An 8778-nucleotide genomic window follows, 5' to 3' on the forward strand; every position below is an offset into this window, starting at 1 on the left:
GCATCAAGGGATGAGACAAACTGAGTTTTAGTCAGCTGTGGCCTGATATCCAGCTCGTGTGATATTGGCTGATAACACTTCCATGGCACCACTGGATTGCCTCCTGAGCTGCCTGAGTACAGGGAAGAGACCAATCCTCCCCCAGTACCCCCAGCCCTGCTTTGTATTTTATACACCTACAGCTGTAGGACATCTGCTGAGACAGAAGATCCTACATAAATAAGATGTTAATGTAAAAAATGTTATTTACATTACCTAAAATGAGAACTGTTAGGGAAGTGTCCAAGAGCCTGTGTATCTTTCCTGTGACGGCTGGATGGCGATTCCTAAACAAAAAGCAGCAGGCAACCCAATGTTTTCAAGGGGTCCTTTATGTTTTCCTAAACTCTTAAGGGTGCTGTGGAACAAGACTTTTAAGGTTCCTTCCAAGTGGCCCTTTAGGATCTTAACTGCTCTATTGTGCTTTACTTTCTTTTGGTTCTAGTGGGCTCTTTCCTCTGCTTTTTGAGGACTAAGAAGTGATTGGGAGGGTGACTCATGACTTGCAGATGACCTTCCATACTGACAGAACACACATGGAGGAGAGAAATCCCTGTCCACCTTTGAGAAAGCACCAGGGTGTCTGCAGCTTCCAGCATGAGCCTTTCCTTGTGCTTCCCTCTCTTCCAGGCCGGATTTGCTGCTAAGATGGTCAACCATCACACGGATCTCCTCTGTTTCATTTTCTTACTTCATCCTGGGTTTTTTCCTTGGTTGTGCTGCCTTTTCCTTGGTTGTGCTGATCTCACGTGCAGACACGAGAGACACACAAGGATTTGCCTATGGATTATGTTCATTTTTGTTCTGGAGCAAGCAGCCCCAGGTTTGCCAGGCCTCAGTCTGATAGGGCAAGCACAGTCAGTGGGGGAAAACATGCCATGTCAGCAGGAGAATGGGAACCAGTGAAACCAACAAATTATTTGTGGTTGGATGTTTGTTTCATGACTCTTTTGTCACTCAGCCACCCTTCTCTTCATCATGTTTTTTTTTTTTTTTGGTTCCTGCTGAAGTGCTCTGACATATTTTCCACTCCATACATCACTGAGGATTGCTGCCCTGGGAGTGGCTGCGGTGGGACAAATTCCTTCCTCTTTATTCCTCATTTCTAGTAGTTCTAGTGAGGAAATGGCCCTTCAGAGGGTGACTGGGTGCTCCTGGGGCTCAGGGATCACCTTGCAGCTCTTCAGCTGGCCATGTTGCACTAGCACTCCAAACCTACTTGCTCACCACAGAAATAAAGGTAATAATATTAAAGGTAATACTAATAATATTGCTATTATATATTAATAGTATACTAATAGTAATAATATTACTATTATAAATAAAGGTAATAACATTAAAAGTAACACCCAGACTCCATGGGGATCTCCTTCAGTACAAGACACCACACAGTGTCCCTGAAGTCATGAGTTCTCTGAGTCCCAAAAATGGTGTCTGTGGAAGGACTTGCAGCATTGGGAGTGACAGCAAACATGCTGCTTGTCCTGGGATGCTGTAAGGAACACGTGTTTATGGCAGCGGCTGATCCTGGTTTGAGTGTTTCCACCAGGCCTGTGCTGAAAGACACACCACGCTTAGCAAATGTCTCCTTTGGACTCTCAGCCCTGCAGAGCAGGCTGATGGGTGGCTTTGAGTGCTGCTTTTCATTTGGTGCTATTCCTCCATGAGCAGCTGCAATAAAAAGAGCTCAGTGAAAGGCTGTGCTCCAGGTTTGTGTGTGTGAGGGCAACATGCACGTGCAAAGCAGGCAGAGGAGAACTTGTGTTTTGTTTTCTTAAAAAACCCAGATACCAGTGCCTTAATGGAAATTCTGATTATTCCACTAACCAGCCCCTGCTTTACCAAGGTCTGCCTGTGATTATTCCACAAACCAGTGGAATAATCACAGGCAGACCTTGGTAAAGCAGGGGCTGGTTAGTGGAATAATCAGTGAATAATCAGGTAAAGCAGTGGAAACCTTGCTCTACCAAGGTCTGCCTCTCTGGGGTGTGCTGCGGGGGCTGGGGGGCTTTGCAGTGAGTGGCAGCTCTAACCCCCATCACAAAGCCAGGCTCCTGGGCACAGAAAACAGAGATGCATTCCCCTGACAGTGTTTACAGGTGATTATAGGTGCTGAGACATCCTCCCTGGGATAAGAGAACCTACAGAAGTTCATAGCACATGAGAAGTGGTAATGGGTTAAGCAGTAGGATGCAGCTTATAGCACTGAAGCTTTCCCCTCCTCAAGTTCTGCACAAAACTACTGCAGTAACCTTCATCAATATTTCTAATTAGCTTTCCCCAGGGCCCGTGGGGATTTGGGGTCAAGAATAAAGAACAAAGAGAAACATATATATAAGCTATGTTTTATACCATAATGACCTGGTCACCCACTAACCAAAAATGCTGAAATAGCTCAGTAAATGAGTTTGTCTGATGCAGAACCACATGAAAGACCCTTTTAAGGAGTTCCCCATTGCAGACTTGCCACTCTCTGGTTTGGTTTTTTTTTTCTCTGAGGACACCAGCTGTGGTTTTTCCTCTCCTCCTCTCCTCTCCTCTCCCTATTTAAAAAGTGCCACATTCTTGCTGAAAACTCCTTTCCCAAAGCAAAGGGAATGACTAGTTCCTGACACTTAAAAAAAGCTTTCTCACTTGAGTCTCATCTTAGTAATGCATCAGGAGGATGTAGCAGCCTTTGCCAGAGCAAGTCTTGTCCAGAAGAACTCAGGCTATGGGGCCCTTTTGGGATATCCTTCTGTTTCTCCTCAAATTAAAGAATTATCCTCCAAATCATGGATATAAGCAGTGATATGTGAGTAGCATTTAGGCCCATTTCCTAGTTCCACAGTCTGCAAAGAGCGGGGGTAATTGATCTACATTTTGTTGTTCAGTCTTTCCTGGCCTGGGATGGCTTTTCCCCCTGTGTTAATATCACACTTCTTTGAGCAGTTTATGTGCTCTATATATGGATGATCAAATATAGCCAGAAGCTGTAAACCTAGGAAAAACTTCAGGGAACATGTAGCACTTACCAAAGTGCTGATGCAGGGACAGCCAAACTAAAATGTGACCCTCTCAGTGCAGCCCCACGTGAACCCTGTGCTCTGTCCACGTGGGCCCTGCAAAGAATCACAGGAGGGTTTGGGTTGGAAGAGATCCCAAAAGATCATCTCATTCCAGCTCCCTGCCATGAGAAGGGATGGCATTCACCAGACCAGGCTGCTCAGAGCTCCATCCAAGCTGGCCTTGGACACTTCCAGGGGTGGGGCATCCACAGCTTTGTGCATCAAGCAGGGACCTTCCATGGCTTGCCCATTATATTGTTCCTGGCTAAGCTTTTTCTTCTATAAAATCAAAAAACCTAACTCAGCATCCAGTGATTCCAGAGTTATCAAGACCTAATTGCTTTAAGTTTGCTCTCATAATAACAGGAAGTGTAGCAGAGCACTGTCAAAGTGGCTTATTTCCATAAATACTGTTGGAAGAGTCTGCTGGCATTTACATGGTGAATGAGTTCATTGAAATAAAGGCAGGCTTATTATGGATTAAGTGGGAGCAAACACTCAGCCTTAAAGCAGGAAAAAATAGCAATATTATTCTTGCTATCTGCACATTGTCTTTACAAGAACACTCCTCTTTGTGCTGCTGGGTGGTTCTTTTATTTGGAGGGGAAGGGTTGTTTTTAATATTCCATGATAAGAAGACCCTGAAAAAATAAATAAGCTTGCTGGGACTGGGGGGAAGGGGGACTACCCTCAGTACACCATTGTGTTTCCAAAGCTTTCCTCTATCAACAGCCTGGCTCTGGAGTCATGACTCTGGGTGTTTATTATTGTATTAGCATTGTATATATTGACAGTCTGACCAGTAAAACTCTGCCAGAGTCATTCCACAAAATGCTGGTGAGGGAAAACAGCACTGAACCATCCAAAATAGCATTTGCTGAAGCTGTTTTTGTCTCTTGAGGAACTAGCAAACTGCAGTTTGTTTTCAAATGGTCCCTTTCCCATTTTCCCTTGTTTTTTGTGACTTTCTCCTCTCCTATGTCCTTTTCTTATTTTTTTTAAGCCCATGTTGCATCTGTTGGCATCATTTCAGGTCACAGAATGCTTGGTTGCATTTTTCGGGCGGGAGGGAGATGATCAAGCTAAAATCACCCCAAAGTTCCTTGCATTTCTATAGTCTTGAAACGCAAACAGAAGTGAAAAAAAATCCTTTTCAGAGAGACAAAAACTGACATTGGCACTGAGTGAAGGCAACAACCTCCTGCCTGCCCAGACCTCAGTGCTTTGGAACATGTGTCTGCAGGTTTTCTTCTTAGGCTGAGTTATCTGGATGGTGTGAGGTGGTATTGATTTCCAGGTGTCCCCTGGCTGAGAGCACCTTGGTGCAGAGGGCAGGAGTGGTGGGGCCATGGCTGCAGAGCCCCACACTGGTGCTCTCAGGGACAGAGACAGAACCCAGCAGTGCTGGTGTATGAAATCCACCTCAGGCTTGTAGCCTCATAAGGAAAAATATGCCCCAACAGAAGGCAGTAATTGGCAGAAAATAAGGCAGAGGGAGAACTCAGCTCGAGTCTCTGTTCTCATTAGTTTTAAATTGGCTTCATGGGAGTTATTTCTGATTGAGGCTCAGATAGCTGAGCTCAGAATCAGATGCAAGAGGTATTGAAACCTTTTTTTGGGTACAGTTGTGTGGCATCCTGTGAAAACAGCCTGGAAAATGCTGTGCTCTGCTGGGCTGCCTTGCAGCACCATCCAGCACCACCACGGTACCCTGCCCACTCACACATTTTGCATCATCCCAACCCCCCCTGGCTTGCTGGGCATCACCATCAAGCACACAATGCCTTTTCCACAGAGGTGAGGAAGGTCCATCAGCAGAATTCATCTGTCCTTGGAGAGGTCTTTTACCCACCAGAAAAGCTGCTCATTCAGCGAAATGCAGTTTGCTGCTGAATAGTTTGTGATGAAGGTTCTGAAGGCCAGCACTGCCGTGGTTGTTTGTACTTGTTTCAGGCGATCTGCCGTGCACAAACTGCTCTGCTGCTTCTGCAAGCCCTTCCTGCCATTCCTCCAAATGGCTCCTTCACTCAGCAGCCAAGCTTGGGCTCATCATTAATTACATTTAAAGTGACAGAAGCTCAGTTTCTCCCTACAATGTTTCTTTCTCCCTACAGCATTTACACTGCAGTGATGCATTGGCTCCTCTCAGTCAGTTCCAGCTAAACATGACCAAACATTACTGAGGTTTTGCCATTCCTTATTTTTTTCTTGTTTTTTTCTGATACCTCAGTTACACTGATTGCATTTTAATCAGAGAGAAAATCAGCAGAATCTGAGGAGGCAGAAGAACTGTAACCTGATAGAGTCAGTGTGTCACAGCAAGCCTGGCAACTCCAAAATCTCTCAGCTGGCAGCCAAATTTTCACAGTGTGGGCTTTGCTGGGTTTAAATCTGTCCCTCTGTAGTTCTGTCTCAGGCTGTGCTGTCTCAGACATGCTCAGGAGCAGAATCTGATCTAAAAATTATGAGTGAAATAAAAATAGAGTTACAGCAGTGGAGCTATGGCTGTAATTCAAAAATCTTTCGTTATGCTACAGGTAAAATTTCTGCTGTTTTGCTCATTCAATTTGTGCTCATTCAATGTCATCAGAAGAAAACAGGTAATTTGAAGGAAATAAGAAGTGATAGATGTTTGAAAATCAGAATACCAAAAGTTATTATTTTATTTTGAAAATCTGCTTTTGCTAAATAGGCAGACATGTTATAAAACCAAATAACTGTACATTTTCCTATGAATGAACTGTACATTTACACTGAACAAGCATGGGTTTACTTCTTGACCATTTGCAGTTATTTAAGGTTCTGGCATGACAGCATTACTTGAAATTACTTGAACTTACTGAAAATAGTTCTAAATACAATGAGAAAAGCTATGTTTCAGTAAAGCCTGAAGGCTGTTGGACCTTTCCAAGCAGAATATGATCTTCAAAGTCCCAGGAATCCATCACGAAAGTGTAGTCCCAAACTTACCTTTTAAGGAAGTTCATGATGTTTCAGATAAGACTGGAAAGAATTTCCCAACTTCCCAGCATTTACCCATTTCTATAAACAAATGTAAACCCTAAACCTTTGACAAATCACTGGAAGGTTTTACCCACTGCATGTGCAATAGATCTGGATGCGGTGCTGAGCTGCCTTGCCCCAGAGGGGGAATGCAGAGGTGCTGCGGTGATTTCAGGACCAAGCTCACCCATTTTGATGCTTTTCCTTGTATTCCTGTATTTCTACCACAGTTCTCCACGCACACAGCTGTGCTTCAGCTGGGCCTGGAGAGGAGGGTTTGTTTGCAGTGGCATTTTGGGCAGCCTCAGAGCTGCCTTTCCCCGGGCTCAGCTGCACGAGCTCACTCTCAGCCTGCCCTTAGCGTGTGCGATCCAGCTGCTCCCCGTACGCGCCATGACCTCGTGCCGCCACATTTCTCCTCACAGAGGAAAGCAAGGCACAGATCTTCCCGAGAATATTGCTGGGGTTTCACATTCTCTGAACATCAGAGAAGGGAAAGACAATTCTTATCTTATTTGTTGTGCCAAAGTAGAATGCAAGGTGGAGATTGTTTATCCACAGTGATGGGGTTTTGTGTGTGTGTGTGTCAGGACTGTGGGCTGAGAGTCACGAGATTCTGGGCAGGTGTGTGCAGAGCTGAGTGCTTGGCAGAGTCAGTTTAGATGCAATGTAATACAGTGTTATATAGTATAGAATAATATGGTGTAGTAGGTAATTAATTAGCCTTCTGGTAAGATGGAGCCACATGCATCATTCTCTCCCCTTCGTCGGGGCTGCCCTGCAAATTCTACAACCCCGAGCACTCTCCCTGCTCTGTTTCTCTTTCCAGAAGAGGAAAGAAGAGCCTTTTTTCTTGGCTTTGTCCATCAAAATTAGGCATGAGAAACATCACCTGATGACTTACAGCCTAAAAAGGAATGAAGAAACAAAGACAGGAAATCAGAGCTAGGGTTTGGTCTGGCTGTCCCTGGCAGAGGGGCTCTGGTGCTGGAGGGTTACAGATGGATTTGGATACCAACTCCTTATGTCTCCAATATTACGTTAATCCTGTGGAGAGTCCCTGCTTTTGAGTACCTACTTTGCAATGGGATCAAGGATAGTGTGTAATGAGGTGTTTGGGGGCCATTTCACAAATAATAAAGTGGATTTGCTAGGAAGGCAGATGGAATTTCTGCTAATAGTGTCGAATACATTTTCAGCTGAGCACTCTTCTGAGAAGAAAAACCAACTAAACAAACAAAGTGAAGTTTTCAGGGTTTTTTTTTAAATTGTGACCCAGCCTGTTAACATCAGTTAATGAACTTCTGCAGAAGGAGCTTTAAAGCAAGTGGAAGAGGAGTGAGAAAGGAGGAGAGAAGAGACAAAAGCTGTCAACAGCCCAAATTCTCCTCATGCTGATGCACTTCCTTCCCAGTCGGCTCATCTTCCATGAAGGCTTTCCACAGATTGGTGTAAACCAATTATCTGTGGATCTCAAGCCCAACAAAAATAATCCTTTATTGTTTAGCACTTAATTGCAGGTCATCACTTCAATTTTAAACAGAATAAAAGTGACTGTGACCTGTAGGGAAAAAGGAAAGCACTTCCTACACATCCTACATCCAGTCTAGGAGGAATCACTGAAGTACACAGGAAGATCTGGGAACATATTTTTCTGGAAATTGAAAATCAGAATTTTGCAATTATTGCGTGAGATAAATTTGGCAATCGTTGGATGCAAGTCTCTGTGCTTGTCAACTTCAGAATAGGCGGAGATTCCACTGAAAATTGCTTACTGTCAAGTAAATTCATCCTAGCTGTGTCCTCCTGGTTTGGAAGACAAGGCACTGGAGCAGTACAAACAAAAAGAAAGGTGCTTCCCTCATGGAAGACACTGAAAAAGTAATCAATTCACAACATAAAAATATCTTAATAAATTTCAATAACCACTGCCTGATTCCAGAAACAAAGTTGCTGCTGGATGGTTTGAACACCTGGCAATTAGAAAAAGGATGTGGCAAATTTTTCCCCTGCTGTGCCTTTAGTAAGCCCATTGATTTTGGCAAAGCCAGGCCATGGGACCTCCTCAAACTGTGAGATGGGCTGTCATAAGGTTGGGTTATCAATATATCTTTATGGAGCATGTCCAGCTCCATTTTAGTAGTTTGGTTTGCTGGGGTTTTTTTTTTGTTGTTGTTTTTTTCTTTTTTTAAACTGTTGCTTCCTTGTAGCAAGTAAATTTAATGTAAAAATTACTGGCAAATATGAAGGGTGCACCTTTACAGTGTGACAGACAGTTTAGCCACAGCACAGCCCCACTCTGATATTGCTCAAATGCTACCTGTTCTTTTTTTGTCCTCTGATCTCATTCTGCTTCCCCCCGATGGTCAAATAACATGGGTCTAATTAAAATCAGGCGAATATTTTGTGTCGTGTGTAATAGGTAATATAAAGTACATATGTAATGATTTAACTGAACATCTGAGTTTTGGATAAGGAGAAGTTTTCATCTGGCATTAACTTCCCAGTGGGAGGAGAGCAGTGACTGTTGCCAGTCCCATCAGAGCTCTCTGATAGATGCTCATTCTATAGGAATTATTCAAGCACAGCAAATTCAAGTGGGCTCTTTTGGGTTTTCTTTTTCTTCTTTTTTTTTTTTTTTTTTTTGGTAGCTCTCATTTGTATGGGAAAAGTGATCCTCAAAGTTAAC

The sequence above is a fragment of the Agelaius tricolor genome, unplaced genomic scaffold (genome assembly GCF_023055355.1).
Source record: "Agelaius tricolor isolate 1412-34295 unplaced genomic scaffold, bAgeTri1.0.p SCAF_34, whole genome shotgun sequence".
Classification (NCBI taxonomy): Eukaryota; Metazoa; Chordata; class Aves; order Passeriformes; family Icteridae; genus Agelaius; species Agelaius tricolor.